The following is an 18,055-nucleotide window of genomic DNA, read 5'->3' as shown; positions in this document are numbered from 1 at the left end:
GAAAGTACGCTTATTAATCCCACCAACAGCAATTCATTCACCACACAGGGCCAACTATCTCACCTCATCTCATCCTAATCCCATGCGCTCACACTGGTTTCTTTCATTCGACAAGTACACGTGGGGCACCCACTACACCCCAGGCACCAAAGACACAGACCACAGTTACCCGATGACCAGACATAGGACTTCACCCCCAAGGGGCTCACACGGTCTTCCTTATCTTAACAGACGGGGAATTCAGAGCCATCCCCTTTGCCTACGGTCACCAGAGAGACCACAGGGCTCGGATTCTACCTGAGATCTCTACCTTCTACTGGCGGTTCTCAGTCCTCACTGCACGCGAGAACGAAAAAAATTCCTAGTGCCCAAGTCTCACCCCACTCATCTCTGAGGGTGGGGCCTGGACGCTAATTTCTTTTTTCGGTTTTCCGGACAATTCTATTGTGCAGCAAGAGTGGCGAGAACTTTGCTCTTTAATTAATAAATGTTTCCCTTCCTTGTTTCTTTAGCTGATACTTTAACCTATATGAATTTGAGATTAACTCCTTTCCAGCAGCTTCCGTGAACAGCGCATTACCACCTTTTAGATTTTGCTTTAAACTACTTCAACAGCCATACTCACTAAAGCAAAACCACACTGTGAACACCTGCCTTACAGTGTGAGTTCTTCTAGTATCTTCCTGTCTTTTTCCACTGATCCAGGCAGTGGGGAGACTCCTAACCCAGGAGTGTACCCTCTCCCTCCATGCAGCAAATCTAGACCATGCTCCATGAAGCCAGCAGATCCCTGTTTTCTCGAATACAGAACATGCGTAGCACAGAGCGCAGCAGGAAGCAGGCCAGCCCTCTGTGGATTTAAAAAGCCACTTACACGTGGGTCCAGGAAGGAGTCCACGTTGCACAAGTGCACAGAACAAGCACGTCCAGCTAATCTGCCAGTGCCGGTCAGGAACCTGAGCGGGGCAGGAGCTGGGGATCAGGGATGACTCACATTCAGACCCTGCCCTTGAGTGGCTCACGGTAACCCCAAGACGTACAAAGCTAGACTAGACTATAGTAAAGCTACAGGAGAGTAGGCCCAGTGAGAGTGCCCCTGGAGGAGGTCCCCTCTGTCCTGGAGACGCCAGGAAGGCTGCGGAAGAGGTGTCAGTGAGAACAGGCCTTAAACACGTGCAGAAATGGGCCAAGGCGACATGGGGCAGAGGGGAGGGGGGCATCTCAGGCAAAGCCAGGGTCAGTCTCATGAGCCCAAGCAAGGGCCCAGCAGGAGAAGAGGAGAAAACCACAGGCATCTCTTCATTGAGCAGACCGGAGTCCCCAGAAGGACATATCCCCCCAACAGCCATTCACGGTAACCTGTGGCCAGAGCTTCGACAAACTCTAACAGTCCCTCAGCCTCATTCATAAAACAGAGGCCGGATTTTCACTGCCAGTAAAATCACACCATTCTCAGACAGCTCCAGCGGCGTCACCATCCACGCTCATGAGAGGGCAGACCAGCGGTCGGGACATGGTCACGGAAGCAGGAAGTGGGACGGTGGTCACCTGGAATCCAGTCCCAGGAAATCATGGGAATGGTGGATAATGCATGCTGACCTGCACACAGGTGATTTTATCATCCAAAAGCAGGAACAAAATCTACTTCCTTACTGTTGGATCAGTAAATGATTCACAGGATGGAATACCACAAGGTCATTAATAAATGGGTGAACAAGGTCTAATTACGAGCGGAAATGTCTTCTAGAAGTGAAAAGGAGGGTACCAAACTACAAAACACACAGTTTTAAGTTTAAAATTCATAAAAAGTCTTTAAGGAAATACGGCAAGAGGGAAAAATCGGTAGTAAGTATAAAAGTGGAAAGGACAAAAACAGAATGATGAACATAAACCAAAATTTTCCTGTGTATTTTTAAACAAAGAGAAGCATTAAGAAAAAATTTATTGTCCTAAAAAAAAAATCCATAACAAAACACATCGAAGATCTCAGTAAAAAAAATTAAATTAAATTAAAATTAAAATAAAAAACTCAGAAGAACATTCCAGCTCTGCAGACAGCACAGGTATGGAGGCAGTACATGTGACCCAAAAGCTACAGAAGCTGGGTGACCCGACATGGCAGACCAAACTACTGAGGAGAGACTTCTCTCTGCATCTAGAACAGTAATAAAATTGAAAAGGAAAACATTCAAGTTTTGAAGTATGCCAAATTTACTACTTTTTAAAATGTATAGCCTACCTATTGTTCACTTCAGGTTATTTACTGAACATCTACTAAGGTTCTGCACCGGCTAGGAAAACAAGGAGTAAGATGTGGCCCCTGTCTTCAAGAAGCTCACGGTCCAGGGGTGGGAAGGGTGTCCATGCTGTGTCAGAAGTCCAGGGGCTGCAGGATCCAAATGAAGGCCCTGGAAGGGGTTGCAGAGATCACGATCACAGAAGGCCTCCCAGAGGAGGTGACACTTAAGTGAAATCCTAAAGGACAAACAGGAGTTTGCCAGGCAGAGGCAACAAAATGGGCTGAGGTGCAGAGACAAGACACAGGTTCGGAGAACTCCAAGTATGGCTAGAGTACAAATTGAACTGGAGGTCTGAGGGGCTCAGGGGTGGATCCAGAATGTTCCTTGTGCCGCACCACAGTTTGGAATCCCCCCCACAACTGGTGGGATCCACCGTTTAGGCAAGAGAATAACAATGCATTCACCTCATCAACTCTAAGCATTTAATCCTAGCGAAGGAGAGAGAGGAAGGTGGCTTGGAAAAAAAAACAACGATCCCCAAAAGGGCCGAGGCTCCCGGCTATTGCTAAACCCACCTCCTCCCGGTGCTGGGCACTGGTCCCACTTCCCGATCTCCCTTCCAGGTGGGCTTCACGTGACCAAAAGTGCCAGCTGGGCCCTGAAACTGCAGCCCCACCAGCCCCTTCCTGGCTTGACGCAGAGAAGCCCACAGAACTCAGGGAGCAATCTCCAGAGCCACCAGATGGCGAGACCCTGGGAGAGCACCAGCCGCAAATGAACTTCCATCCACCTGGGCCACCACGCAGGTGTCAAGTTTGTTACAGCAGCTGACATTCACAGGAGTAAATGTACATCCATGGGTCTTCCCCACCAACTGGGACCACCACTCGATTTCTTCTGCTTTAAAAATACCTGTTTTCAAAGGAACTTCTAAAAGGAATAAAACCTGCTCGTTCTGGGATAGACCCCTTAGGAGCTAGGACAAGGGCTGACCCAGCAAGCCAGTGTCCTCGTCCACCTGGCCTCTCAGTCCCCCCACCCCCACTCCAAGGCCAGGCCCCTTCCACATCTGCACCACTTTGCCCAGATCTCCCATCCTGGAGGGAGATGGGTCGCACACGCAAATCTGAAACCTGAAAGAAATTAGGGCTAAAATTCAAACCTAGTTTTCCAAGTCCTGCAGACATGTACTATTTCCATAACACTGTGCACACAGAGCCTGGATTTGAAAAGCCTCTAGCTGGAAGCAAAGGGGAATTAACAGGAAAACGGGATGTTGCAGGCCCATAACGGCTATTAGGCAAATCTGGATGACGCATCACTTTCCCATTTACAGAACCTTACACGAATCCTGAGATAAACCACAACTACTCACAACAAAGAATCAGCAAAACTGAAATCAAAACAACTCTCGGTTACAAACTCAGCCCACTTAACAGCAACAGGAACTAGCAGACTGGATGTGGCAATCTGGTATGTCCTTGCGCACATGAAAAATACAGAAGGCATAAGAGAATTTGATGTTCCCTTTGCCAAATATTCAGGGTCCTCCAAACAAAATAAATCCGTAAACACTTTAGAATGGGCGCTGATGGGTAGAACATAGAGCAGGACAGCTTTAATTGCTCGGGTGTTCTGTGAACATTTTCTTAAGCAGGCAAAGGGAGATCAGTGTGCGAGCAGGAAGCAGCCGGTGGCGAGAGAAGCACTTTGTAGGAACGGGGCGGCCTGTGGGTTTCTCCGAACCCCACAAACTGCCATGCCGCCACGGTGTCCTGCGTTTCCTGCTGATCCCCCCGTTCCCAGGCTGACCATAACCTCACCACGGACAGAAAGAAGGCAGACTGGAAAGTCTCTAAACACAGAAATCTGGGACTTCCCATAAAGACCCAGTGTGTGATTTCCCAATAGTGCCAGCGCATGGAGGGTGGCGCACACATGCGGAAAGCCAGATGACTCTCGCATGGAACAAATACATCCTCCTTTCATCCACTGCCCAAAACTATCTTGCTTATAGGTATGAAAGGGTTTTTTTTTTTTAAGATTTTATTTATTTATTTGACAGACAGAAAAATCACAAATAGGGAGAGGCAGAGGGAGAGAGAGAAGCAGGCCTCCTGCTGAGCACAGAGCCAGATGTGGGGCTTGATTCCAGAACCCTGCGATCATGACCTCAGCCAAATGCAGACGCCCAACTGACTGAGCCATCCAGGTGCCCCTGAAATTCCTTTTTTAAAAAATATTTACCTGAGAGAGAGAGAGTGGATGACTTAAGCAGACTCCACACCAAGCAGGGAGCCTGACATATGGCTCCAACTAACAGCCCTGAGATCATGACCTGAGTCGGACGCTTAACCAATTGAGCTACCCAAGCGCCTCATGGCTGTGAGATTTCTAAGGACAGCACAGCTCCCAGAAGCCAGGGCAGAAGCACTGAAGAGAAATCAGTGTAACCCGCGAGGTCCACCAGGACACGATCTGGCTCCTGAACAGGACGGGTAAGCAGATGTGTAGGCCGGCAAAGTCCCTTCCTGGTTCAGTCCACACCACTCCTGAACGCCATCGCCTTGACATGCCACAGCAAAGGTGCCTGCCCGACCCACCCGAGACAAACGGGGATTTCAAAGTCTACATTCAACAAAAAGTGGCTGAACTTGAAAGGTTTCTTCCTCAAACAGAAGTTTCCTAACCCCCCAAGGGAAGGACAACAGATCATCAGACTCAACCTGGAACACAGAACTTGTTCGTGTTCCCTGGAGTTCAACATGCGGTCTCGAGCTGGCGGGATCACAGGAAAGCCAGCAAGTGGCCTGCTCTGACCCGTCACCAGTCAATCACACAGAGGAAGTCAAGTCCGTTCACCCTTTGGGACGGATCAAATCCTTCTTTTCTCCATTCTCCCTTTTTTAGTGCTCAGCTCCTGGGCAGGTTGGCCCTTGCTAGCATTCCCTCATTCAACCACAGGGGTACACAGAGGCCTCTAATGAATTCTGGTGGGGTGCAAGCACCAATCACTACGCCAAGCACGCTGTATGCTCAGCCTTGTTATTGCCATTTGGGAGAAAAGAAACCAAGGTTCAGGAGAACACAGCTGGGTGCCCAGAACCCGACAGGACAGGCAGAACAGATACTCCCGTCTCTGGCTCTGAGACTGCACTCCCTGAACGCCCTCTGGGTTCTCAGTCTCCGGGCTGGAGGCACCGCAGGGCAAGTCCGAGGTGCTCACCCCTCCACCTCCCTGCATGCAGCTCCCCAGATGCTAGAATGTGCCCCAGAGCTCAGGGGCAATGTTGGACAGGACCTCGAGTGAGATCCCCAACACCCTGCAAGGCAGCTGCTGTCCCCGGGCCGGACCTAGGGCAGGTCGGCCCTCCCCCCACCCCAGCCAGCCTTCCCAGCAGCGGGCTGCCTCCCCTCAGCCTCTGCCTTCCCCCAGGGGTCCTAGCCTCCGGTGCTTTCTGCTGCAGGCTTCCCTGGGCTCCATTCACTTCCCTCCAGATTCGCTTCTTTCACAAGAACAAAGGCCAAAAGTAAAGTGCCAGCTCATCACCTAGACCAACCAGACCAGCGCTGAACAACGCAGCTTCCCACGGGGATGGAAAAGCCCCGGAATGTGGCTCAGGCAGCTGCAGAGTCAGACTGCCAACTTCAATTCAGTCTCAACTGCTTCGTGTGGCTAGTGGCAGACACACCAGACAGCTCAGGTGACAACCGCGCCCCAACGTAAGACCCCAGATGATAGAAGAGGCGAGACAAAGTGCATGCAAGGCACCATGGGACCAGGGACCTGAACCCGCTGGTTTCTGCTTCTCACAGAGGTTGGGCTCCCCCACATCCCTCGTCCCTCCCCAGACACCCTGCGGTTTACCTCTCCCCGGCACTGGCACCAAAAGCCTGAGCTGGAGCATCTCTTGCAGCTGTGCACCCACACCAGACTACAAGGGGCATCTGTTACATTTACTGGGGGAACAGGGCTGGTGGTGGCTGCGTCCTCAGCACTCGGTCCTGGGGAGGTGTTCACCAAGGACATGGAAGCCGTCTCCACTCACCCATCTGACAAACGTTTACTGAATTCCATTTAGGTGTGAGTGTGGGGGTATGATGCAGGCCCTCAAGGGGCACCCACCAATGGTACCGACCAAGCGGGGGCTGCTTGGGCCGGGAGCTGGGGACTCCACTCTGCTGGGAATCTTCAGTGGGCTCCTCTCACGAAGTGTGGGCAGCAGCAAAGGGCAGAAGTGCCACCTGCTCCCAGAAGAGGGTCGCTGAGCCTGGCGGAGGAGGGAAGGAGGGCTGCAGGCAGATGAGGCGCCAAGCTGGGAAATGTTTCTCCTGCTGGAGAAGACCACCAGCCCAATTCTCCATTTGACACGTGGGACACAGCAACTTGCTGCCAGTGCAGGGGGGAAGTAAGTGGCAGAGCTGGGATGATATTCACCCCTGCGACATGTGGGAGGCTTCACTGTGGCCTCCACAGCCCTCCCCACACAGGGCTGTAGCCCACGACAGCCACGATGCAACGGCAGCCGCTGGGACCTCCCTGTGCGCACTCCCCACTGACCTCAAGGGGCTCCTGCTCCAAGAGACGCTTGGGGACACGGATGCAGGAAAGGGACCCAAGGACCTGAACACGCGGGAGATCGGGCCCATCAGAAGGACAGCAGCCAAAGCCACAGCAGCAAGGCAACTTCTGGGACACACACAAACCCACCCCCAGCGTCTTCTCTGTGCCCCTCTGGTGGGAACAAGGACGCCCTGGAGCACACAGAAGGCCCATGAGGCTGGTCCTCACGTGGAGGCCGACGGTGGGTGAGCATTTACAGCAACAATGCAAGGATGCAGAGCCTCAGAGAAGCATGGAAGTGTTCTGAGTGAGCGAGCTCCCACCTCCGCAGGCCTGGCCTTCGGGAGGCTAGTCCCTGGTGGGGAATGCCAAAGAGACATCGGCTGCGAGCAGCCAGCTGGAGGGAGGACGGGGTCCCCTAGAGAAGGCCAAGGACTGAAGAAGAGGAAGTGACGGCCCCGGCATGACGATGGTCCGTGCTCCTCCTGGACATTTCCTCATGGCATTTCCTTGCCTTCGCGCCATCCTGGCCTGGGCCACTCCAGAGGATCGCAGCCCAGAGCAGGGCGCCCCGTGCCGGCCGTTCCGGCAGGAGATGCTGCTCGAAAACGGGAGCTTCCGTGTACCCGTGGCCAGCCCAGCGAAGGAGCACCCATCCCAACAATGCCCCCGGGAGGGAACTGCTACCTCCCTCCCCTCCCCGAGCACCAGAAAGGGGTCCCGTGAAGGTGCTCTGCCTCCTCCTCCCAACCCCCTGGAGGAGTTACCAGACACCTGGAACAGCACGTGACCTCCCGGGGTTGAGTCTTACGGTCAGACTGAGCAGGGCAGGGGTCCAGGTGGGGGCTGAGCCCTCCAAGCGCCACGGCCAGCTGGCTGTTGCCCTAAGCCCGTTTATCCACACCATGAAGGCTCCCCGCTACCCTTGGGCCCGGATCCCTCAACCGGCTCCTCGGATTCCTCCACCCACCAAGATCCCACTGGCCCTTCCTCCTTCGCTGCTGCTTGCCCTCCTGACGTCCCCCACCCCTTCCCCAGCTTCCACGCTCCCTCAACTCCCTTGCCTGCCTCCCCTTTCATCCCAACTCAGCATAATCACAACCATGGCCCACACACACGCCTAGGCCCAGCACACGTACCCCCCAGAGGCAGGCTGCCCACTCTCTTACAGAGCCAGATCCTGCAATCCCACGCCCCACGATGACTCTCGCACCTTCTCCTTTCATCACACTCCCTCCTTCACCCCAGGGGCCCATCCCATCCACAGAGGACCCTGCTTCCTTCCTAGGGCACAAGGAAGCAGGCTTCCTAGAGCCGCAGGAGCCCTCGCTCACTGTGGGTGGGCACAGAAACAGGACGGCTGCTCCACAAGGCGGTCTGGCAGTTTCTGCTGAACTAAACACACTCTTAGATTCGATCCAGCATCAGGCTCCCTGCTGTTTACCCGAAGGAGTTGAAAACTCCTGTCGACACAAAAACCCGCATGGAGATATTTACAGCCACGTTATCCACAACTGCCAAAGCTTGGAAGCAACCAAGATGTCCTTCAGGAGATGAATGAAAAAATAAATGGTCCGTTCCAGACAATGAGATAATATTCAGTGCTAGGAAGAAACGAGCTTCATCGAGGCATGAAAAGACAGGGAGGAACCTTAAATGCACATTACCAAGCCAGAGAAGCCAGTCTGAACAGGCTGCACTGTTAGGATTCCAACTCCCTGACATTCTGGAAAAGACGAAATTATGGAGGCAGGAAGAAGATGGGTGGTCGCCAGGGGTGTGTAGGGAGGGAGGGGAGCAGGCTGTCTAGGGCAGGGCAGCACCTCATGTGCCATGGTAACAATGGATACAGGTCACTCCGCATGAAACGTGACCTGGCCACTAACCGCGGACTCTGGGTGACGATGACGTGTCCACTGACTGTAAGGAGGTTTCGCTCTGGTCAGGACGTTGAGATGGGGGAGGCGGTGCCTCGGCTGGCAGGTGGGCATTCTATGGGAACTTTGCACTCACAGCTGGGCATTCTATGGGAACTCTGCACTCTCTCTCTTTTCTTAAGTGAGCTCCATGCCCAACCTGGGGCTTGAACTCACAACCCCGAGATCAAGAGTCGCATGCCCTACCAACTGAGCCAGCCAGACGCCCCAACTCTGCACTTTTTTTTTTTTAAGATTTTATTTATTTATTTGACAGAGATCACAAGAAGGCAGAGAGGCAGGCAGAGAGAGAGGAGGGGAAGCAGGATCCCCACTGAGCAGAGAGCCCCATGCAGGGCTCGATCCCAGGACCCTGAAATCATGACCTGAGCTGAAGGCAGAGGCTTAAACCACTGAGCCACCCAGGCGCCCCAACTCCGCACTTTCTGCTTAATTTCACTGTGATATAAAACTGCTCTAAGACAGTTAAAAAAGGAAATATGCTGAAATTAAAAATCTATATTCACACACAGAAAAACAATGACACAGCACTAAAGACTATAATAAAGTAGTCCACATTCACTAAATAAAGAAGGCAAGGACTCCCACAGACCCCCCACGGCCACATCTGTCCTCCGGCCCTGGTGCCAACATCCTCTGCTTCACCGCTTCTTAATCTAGACGATTCCATGCAGCTGAAGCCAGTGTGTCCCGTAAGCACCAGACCCTGCTCCTTTGGAGGCCACTGAAGGACACCTCTCTGCAAGGCCTCCTCTCTCTGGTTACATCTGCATCTGCTCTTTTGCTAGGCTATTCTTTTTTTTTTTTTTTTAAAGATTTATTTATTTGTCAGAGAGAGTGAGCACAGGCAGACAGAAAGGCAGGAAGAGGCAGAGGGAGAAGCAGGCTCCCTGCTGAGCAAGGAGCCTGAAGTGGGACTCGATCCCAGGACACTGGGATCATGACCTGAGCCGAAGGCAACCGCTTAACCAACTGAGCCACCCAGGCGTCCCTGCTAGGCTATTCTTAGCAGTAAACAGAAACCCCTGTTTCTCGAGCCCTGGAGAAAAGAAAGACCCCTCATTCCACGTCTTCATCCGGCTGTCACCTCACGTGTTTGCTCCCATCTGCCTTTGCTAATAGCAAGTCCCCTCCTCTAACTCTTTCTCAAACTCACCCCACACTGGTTTCCAGGGTACACCGCTGCCCCCACCTCTCCAGCAACCCTCAGTGTGGGTATAAACCATGACTGTGTCGGACAGTCACTCCCATGGTCAGCTGTCGTACGGCACAGAAATTTCGGGAAAGGGAGGTTATTCTTGGTTGGCCTCATCAGTGAGCCCTTAAGAACCAGGGCTCTCCCTGGCAAGAGAGAGTCAAAGTGGGAGAAGGACTGTACACAAGCGGGGGGGAGGTTCCCTGTTGCTGCACTGAAGACAGCCGGGACACACGACAAGGCACAGCAGAAGCACCTAGGGACTGGAAGCAGCCCCAGCTGACGGCCATCGAGGAACCAAAGACCATGGGAAACCAAGCACTGCCAATGATCTGACTGAGCCAGGAAGGCGACAGCTCCTTGCTCTCCACTGCTCAATGTCTGGGTTCCATCCTTGTGAGACCCCCAGAGAAAACGTGGCCATGTGACGTTTTCATCTGCTATCTGGTTACTTTTCACTTGCTGTGTGGCAAGCTAGTAGAAGACTAGCACGCCTCCTCTGCCCCATGTTCTGCCGTTCTTCCCCTTGCGCTCGGTCAAAGGCAGCTCTTGACAACCTGCAGGCCTGCAATAGGACCTGGTCCCACCGACCTCATCTCCACCCCTGTCATGGCTCACTCTGTCCCCCCAGCTTCCGTCCTCTTCTCTAGTCACCAGGCCTACCCGGGCCCTTCCTGGCCTGTTTCAGCTTCGCCAGGAGGCTGCAGGGTCAACTTCCCTGCCTCCTCCGTCTCTGCTGAAGTGTCTCCCACCCGTGCACCAGGCAGGCCCTGCTTCCGTGGGCCCCGCTGACCAGTGTGTTTTAGAGCACGCCCTGGCCAGTCTCTCCTCCTGCCTCCGCTGCCTTGTTCTCCCCATGGCACCACCTATCACCATCAACATCTGTGCTCCCCATACTTACTTCGGGTATTATCCTCTCCTCCCACTAGAACAGAAGCTCCTCAGGGACAAGGGTCTTTGTCTTGTCCACAGCCGAATCCCAAGCACCTAGCACGGTGCCTTGGCAAAGGGCAGATGCTTGGTAAGTATTTTTTTTTTAATGTTATTTATTTATTTGTGAAAGAGAGGGAGCAAGCACACAAGCAGGGGAACAGCAGAGGGAGAGGGAAAAGCAGGCTCCCCATGGAGCAAAGAGCTGGATGTGGGGCTCGATCGCAGGACCCTGGGATCATGACCTGAGCGGAAGGCAGCAGAAGTCTTGCTTAACAACTGAGCCCCCCAGACGCTCCTCGGTAAATGTTTCTTAAAAAAAAAATAGGCCTGATGAGAAACATGGTGAAGGGCAGAGCACAGTGCACAGCAGCACCCCCAGGCCTGCAGGGAATCGTGCCGGGGCCCACCATCACCAGGAAGCAAAGCTCAGGCAGGCAGCATGCCCTTAGCTCGGCTGTTCAGAGTGAGCTCCTGGAACGGACCCCTCATGGACACCAGCCGCCTGTGGCTGCTTCACCATCCACGCACCGCTCTCCCCACCCCCGCCCCGGAAGAACCCCTGGAAATGAAGGTCAGGTGGAGTCAGGGCATCAAGGACCTGGGAGGGGCTGTAACAAGGGCCAGTGGCAGCTCAATGGGGTCAGCCCGTGCTCGGAAAAGGCAGGCATTCCATAGCACTGGGGTCGAGCTGCTGAAAAGCCACCACCTGGCACGAGAAGTCCTAGAGGGCCTGAAAGCCCGGGAGTGGGGTCATCCAAACAGGGCCAGGGAAAACTCTCCTCGCACAACGGACAGTACTCGGAATCATCGAGACACCGCATGGATGTGTACTTAATACAATAACGGCTGCCCTCCTGGCGTCCTTGCCAAAATCTTCTCTGCTTCTCCTGCTCCTGGCTGCCCTGGCCTGTCACTGATTCTGCTCTGCACCCCCTCCCCACAGCCAGCCCAGGAAGGCCTCAGGACTCAGTGAGCGAGGACAGCCTTCTCAACCTGCTCACACACCATGCCCTCTTCGCACTGAGACGCTTCTGTGCCCCGAGGGGGTGCCGCAGAGCGCACCCCCTGACCTGCGAGCAGTGCCCCCGTCGGCCCCAGCCACACACCTACAGACCCTGCCCAGCCCGAGCACAGCGCATCTCCTCTTGCTCTCCCAGCAACCCCCCCAGAGCTGATCATGGCACGCATGTCCCCAAAGGCCATGCAGGGCCACCCTGCTGGCTCCGTCCATACAGCAGATGACTCTGGAGCTCAGAAGCTGAATCTGAGCCCCACCTTGGGCACAGAGATTACTTAAAAGTAAGAATAAATTTTTAAAAAAGAGATAGTGTGGTGTCTCCGGTAGAAAGAGCAGGGACTGTGGAGTTGGGCATGTGAGCCTGTCGGCTCTCCATCCTGGGCACCTCGGGCCACAGTGCTTTCCCAGAAACACTGGGCTTTCTCCTGCTCCTATGACTTCACACATGTTGATCCTTCCACCTGTGGGACACCATGTTGACCTTGTCCATGCGGAAGACACTCAAAGACCTGCCAGCCTCTAAGTCTCCGTATTTCTTTCTGGACTTCTACGTCTAAGAACCGTCCTCACACGCCACAGGGCCCCCCTTGCTGCCTGGCGCTTGGAGCCCAGCACCGGGGTCACACGGCTACTTTTTCTTTTCACAGCTGCATAAGGCAGGTGCCCTGAGCCCCTTCTGCAAACAAGGACAGGAAGCCCCCAGAGAGGCTGAGTGCCCGCCTTACCCGTGCCCACACAGCAGCAGACAGCTAGGTCCAGGGAACACCCACCAGGGCTGTTTCCTGGGTATCATGCATGCACACATACACACGCACCACAAGCGCGCGCGCGCGCACACGCATCTGGGCAAAAGTCAATTAGTAACGTAGACGGTGTGCCTCCTGCGCGCCTGTGCTTCACACCCACGCACACCTCCTCCCTTTGACACCTGAACTTGTTCCTGTTCTCCAGATGAAAACCCTAAGTTCGGAGTCCTGTGCCCAGTGCCGGCTGTATCCCTTGCGGGCTACTTAACCACCCCCTGCCACAGTCTCCCCACCTATGAGTAAGAATTACTCACAGGACTTACCTGAATCCATCAGCTTTCGGCACAGGTTACAGAAACCACCTGCAAAAGTTTAAGCAGAAAGGATCTAACAACGCAAGGACTGAGGTGATTTCACACTCCCGTTGAGGGCCCAAGTCTTGGGCTCTACCCTGGGCCCCTAGGCCCTCTGCTGCATCAGAGCCACCCCCCAACCCTCAGAAGTCAGGGTCAGGACCCTCCCACTTCACCCCACCACAGCCGCAGTGGCCTGGCATGAGCCAGGGGACAAGCACAGGGCCGACACTGGAGAGCCGCACGGCCCTGACACCACCCTACGGGACACTACCGCCTAACTTTCTCCGCCTCCTCCTGCCTCGGTTGGCTCCTCCCGGGAGAAGCTGACAGCATCCAACTCCTATCCAGAACCCCAGCTCCGAGAGACCCCGACGGCCACACAGGAAGGAGAGCGGCCTGCCTGCAGAGTCCACCTACCCACACACGCTCTCCCCCACGGGACTGAAGATCAAGCAAGGCCGCCATGGCCACGTGCTCCGAGGGGCCCGCAGCGGCCACCACCTGTCACTCCCCGTGCCTCTGAAGTTTCTCTGCCCGGCTCATAAACAAACTCACCTCTCCAAAGAGAAAGTGAGGAGGGGGGGCCTGGGGGGCCCAGTCGGTTAAGCGTCCAACTCTTGGTTTGGACTCTGGTCGTGATCTCAGGATGGTGAGGCCGAGCCCTGCGCGGGGCAGGGAGCCTGCTTCGGAGCTTCAGGTTCTCTCTCTCCCTCTGCCCCTCCTCCCGCCCCTCTCTCCCCCCTTAAAAAAATTAGTTTCTTTAAAAAAAATGAAAAGGAAAGAAAAAAAGAAAGCAAGGAGCACATTTCCTCCTCAGCACTGTCCAGAGCTCCTTCCAAGTTATCAAACCCCCAAAGCCGAGGAATTGCAGTTGAATGAATTCACACCATGTCAAAATGCCTTAAAGATTTTTCTCAAAAGAACGGTTTCACCTTTGTCCCTACACAAACCCGTAAAAACAGTGGACTCTTATGTGAATCCCCAACAAAAGCAGACAGCAGGCCCACAAAGCCAAGCTGCAAGCTGGGGATGCACTCAGCCTGGACTTTGTCCCGCGGCATCTCTCTGAAGACTCCATACGCTCCTCACCAGAGCGGCAGTGAACGCCCGCCACCCCGTACACACGGGGGACCACAGACCAGAGGGGAGTTGTTGGGGTCACACAAGCCCAAAATGGCAGAGCCGAGGTTCGAACCTGGGTCAGAGCAGCTCCAGCTCACCCAGCACCCTGCTCACTGTGTCACAGGCCCCCACCGCTGGGGTGAGCCCCATGCAGACTGCGTCCCTAGGGGCTCTCGACCAGGGTGGAGGGAGGTGATTGGGGAGTGGGAGCAGTTCAGAACACAGCCAGGGCACCACATCTCCCAGCCTCCCCCACCCCGGCAGCTCTCCATCCTCCCTCCCCCTGCAAGCACCTTAATCTGCTTCCACTACAGCCCAAGCATGGCTCCTCAGCAAGGACACCCAGTCTCTGCTGAGAGCAGCATACAGAGCTGCCTGAAAAAACTGTAAGTAGGCAAAGCGGATTATCACCTTCCAGGCCCCCAGGCCCGTGAAGATTAGCAGCCGGGAAACCCTGCCTTTACAGAAACAAGCCGTCTCCTGTGGAAAACACGTGTATTACTGGATTCCTCTCGTCTACACAAACACTGTTCAACTACACGGGTGAAACAGGCCTTAACACAGGCCCTCTCTCCAAACAAGAGGGGATCCTGCTCCAATTATGTGACATCAGTATATTTCCTTCATGGAAACAGACACCAACGTCTATACCTGCCAGCGGGGTGGTTCTCACAGGCTGGGTGATCCTGCCGGCCCCTCCCAGCCCTCCCTGCCTGGGACAGAAGGCAGCACCCGGTACGACCCTGTGAAGGGCTCCTGGCATCTTGGGGACATAAGCCAGGGAGGCTGTTAGACAGGACGGCCCCAACCACAAAGATTCATCCACCCCAAAATGTCAACAGTGCAGACATCCTGATTTAACTTTTTCCATCACAACTTTTGATCAAAGTAAGCACCACATTAGGATAAGAACCAGAGAAAGCTTCAGAAAAACTTATTTCCTAGAAGTGGTAACATTTCTGTTAGCATCACAGAGAGCCCCTACTTACTACTTCTCAGGGAGTGTGCTAAAGGCTTACTGATTTGATCTCTAACTTTACAGTTTCATGCCCCCATTTAACAGCTCAGAGGAGAGTAAAATGACTTGCCGAAGGTCACACAGCTACTAAGCAGGAGAGCCAAAGGCTCATAGGCTCACACCCTCATGACTGCACTCATGCCCCCCTACCCTCGCCGTGCCTGCTCTGTCCTCCCCACCAGCCATGAGTCCCTGAAGGCCCAGGACCACCTCTCAGCTCAAGGCGGTATCAGTACCACAGGGCTTCCGACAGCCCAGATGGAGAGCAGGTCAAAGCGACAAAGGGAGCTGGGTCCACAGTGGTCAGGCCCAGCCTGCCATCCTGTCCCTTCTCTGCTCCTGTCTCTCCCAGACCACCATCATCAAGCAGTCAGGGCCACCAACCAGTCTGCGCCCTCGGACCACAAGTTCATTTCGTGAATGCGTCCAACCCCTCCTCTGAGCCCCATTCTCCCAGATGAGCCTTCCACTGCTACCGACACTTCCTCCTACAATTTCCTAGAAATTGACTCAGTGAGGACAAGGAGAACAGAGAAGCACAAGGGTAAAGGAAGTCGCCTGGGTCAAGGGATGAAGCAGAGAAACAGGAGGACTCAGAAGGCTGGGCCAGAAACCCCAGAATGCAGCTCTAGCCCTAGCCCTGCCCTCGACAAAACTCATACAGGCCTTACTGTGAGCAGGACCCCCTGTGTGACTCACCTGTAAAACGTGTAGTGGGTTCCAAACACCCTTGCCACAGAACCCTCTTCCCCTCAAAGGAATTTGAGATGGAAAGCTCCTCTAACACCTAAAGACTCTAGGACAAAAAAACTCACTAGACTCAGCCCAGGAGATCACAAACTTTGATCCATTTGCCATTAACATTCCACCTGCTTCCCCAAAGTGCTTAATAATGGCTCACAATAATGTCACAGCCATTAAAAGGGTAAACGAGGGGGTGTCTGACCAGCTCAGTCAGTGGAGCACGCAACTGTTGATCCCAGGGTCAGGAGTCCCAGCCCCATGTTGGGTGGAGAGATTCCTTAAATAAATAAATAGAATCTAAAAAAAAAAATTATTTAATGTTTTATGAAAGGGCTAAGGAGACAAGAACCAGAGAATAAAACAAAGAGGAGACATTTCGTTTCTGCGGCACAAAGCTACGAAAGATTTTCAAGAAACATAAGCTTTACCATACTATATAATTTCCCTTACATGCAGACTCTAAAATACAACACAAGAACAGACTGCGAAATGAAGAGCAACCTGGTGGGGAGGAGGACGGGCCGAATAGGGGAGGGGGATCTAGAGGTACAAACTTCCAGTTATAAACTAAATAAGACAAAAGAACACAGCGCACAACACAGGGAACACAATGTAGTCGACACCAGGTAACAGCTTTGAGTGGTGACAGACGGTACTGAGATCCAGCTCGACGATCATTTAGGAACACGCGTGAAAGTCCAGTCATGCTGTCTTACACCTGAAACCAGCATAACAGCGTAGTCCGCTATGCGTCAATTAAAAAAGAACAGTAGCCTCAGCAACGATCCAAGTAACTGGCAGTGTTTCCTTCCAAAGGGAGAGAAGGCTCCATCCCGGTGAGACAAGGCAGCGGCCAGAGCCAGGCGCAGCAGTGACGGTCACACACGTGGACCCACTTCATTCCCGTGACCGCCACACGAAGTAGGTCTCAGAAGCAGACCTAGTGTATCAACAACGTAATGGGCACCTTGGGCTGGGCACTTACTCGATGCGATCTGAGAGGTGAGAGAGCCAGCTCAGACAGGTGAAGTGACCTGTTCAAGGTCACACAGCAAGGACACAGGTGCAGGTGTGTTCAGTCCAAAGCTCAGCTCTTTCCTCTAGGCTGCTTCCCAGCTACCCCCACTCTGAACCACGTTTCCAAATTTGCCAAGAACCCCCCACACGGTCTCCCCAGCCCTTCCCCTGAGATTCGGATTCTGGAGTTTTGGGATGGATCCTGAGGACCCCACGTGTCCCAGGCACCCAGGTGGGATCTACAGACCCAGAATGCTGAAAACACTGACCTGAGTAAAGAGAACAGCTCGGCCATGCTAATCAGAGCCACAACCACAGATTCTGGGGCAATGGCCGCAGAAGGGACGGTGACTGTTGCCCCCAGAGCTCCTGGGCGCCTCCCACTGAAGGCGGTCCTGGGTTACAGAGCTCCGGGACCACAGAGGCCTCACACCTGACTGTCAGCACATTGAAGAGATCCCCCACGAACCACAGCCTGCACTGGACATCTTTTCGCTCAAAACTGGTCTCAGGTTCACTCAGGACGAGGCCCACATTCAGACGGTGAAACAGCTGGGGCTGTGGTGAGTTAGGCTTCAAGCCCACAGCCACAGATGTCTCCGGTGGATGCCCACCAGCACAGCACACCACCTCTAATGGACAACCAGGTGCATCTGGCTGGCTCTGTCAGTCAAGCATCTGACTCTTGATTTCAGCTCAGGGTTGCAGGATCAAGCCCCAGGTCGGGCTCCACACTCAAAGGGAGTCTGCTGGAGATCCTCCTCGTCCCTTTGCCCCTTTCCTCACTTGAGCTCTCTCTCTCTCTCCCAAATAAATAAATAAATCTTTAAAAAGGAAAAAGGGGACACCCAGTACCACAAAGTGTCTCCCTGGGCTTTGCTACAGTACACACATGCGGGGGGCAGCTGCGCTGATCACAGTAATGGGTCCCCCAACAGGCAGTTAGGGACAGGTCACCACTTCCCTGCACAGCGACTCACACGCGCCCCCCCCCCCACCATGCCCTTCCCCACAGCATGGCACAGCCCAGAGGTCCCCGGCTACTTATACAACTGATGTGTCCCCTGCCCATGCATCCGACCCAAAGTCAGTTCCTGTAACACTTCGATGCACACACCCCTCCCACAGTCCCTTACTAAGAGCTGGGGACACACACACTTGTTGA

At 53.9% G+C, this 18,055-nt stretch overlaps 1 protein-coding gene across 4 annotated transcripts in view; it reads right to left on the bottom strand.

Moving 5' to 3' along the window:
* The window catches only part of TBC1D14 (TBC1 domain family member 14), a 101,981-nt gene that overhangs the window by 71,045 nt on the left and 12,881 nt on the right, over positions 1-18,055 (bottom strand). The gene's annotated exons all lie outside the window — the stretch shown is intronic.

The sequence above is a fragment of the Lontra canadensis genome, unplaced genomic scaffold, assembly GCF_010015895.1.
Source record: "Lontra canadensis isolate GAN:19392208 unplaced genomic scaffold, GSC_riverotter_1.0 scaffold1, whole genome shotgun sequence".
Taxonomy (NCBI): domain Eukaryota; kingdom Metazoa; phylum Chordata; class Mammalia; order Carnivora; family Mustelidae; genus Lontra; species Lontra canadensis.
Note: the sequence above shows the minus strand (reverse complement) of the source record. Positions and strands in the feature narration are given on the sequence as shown.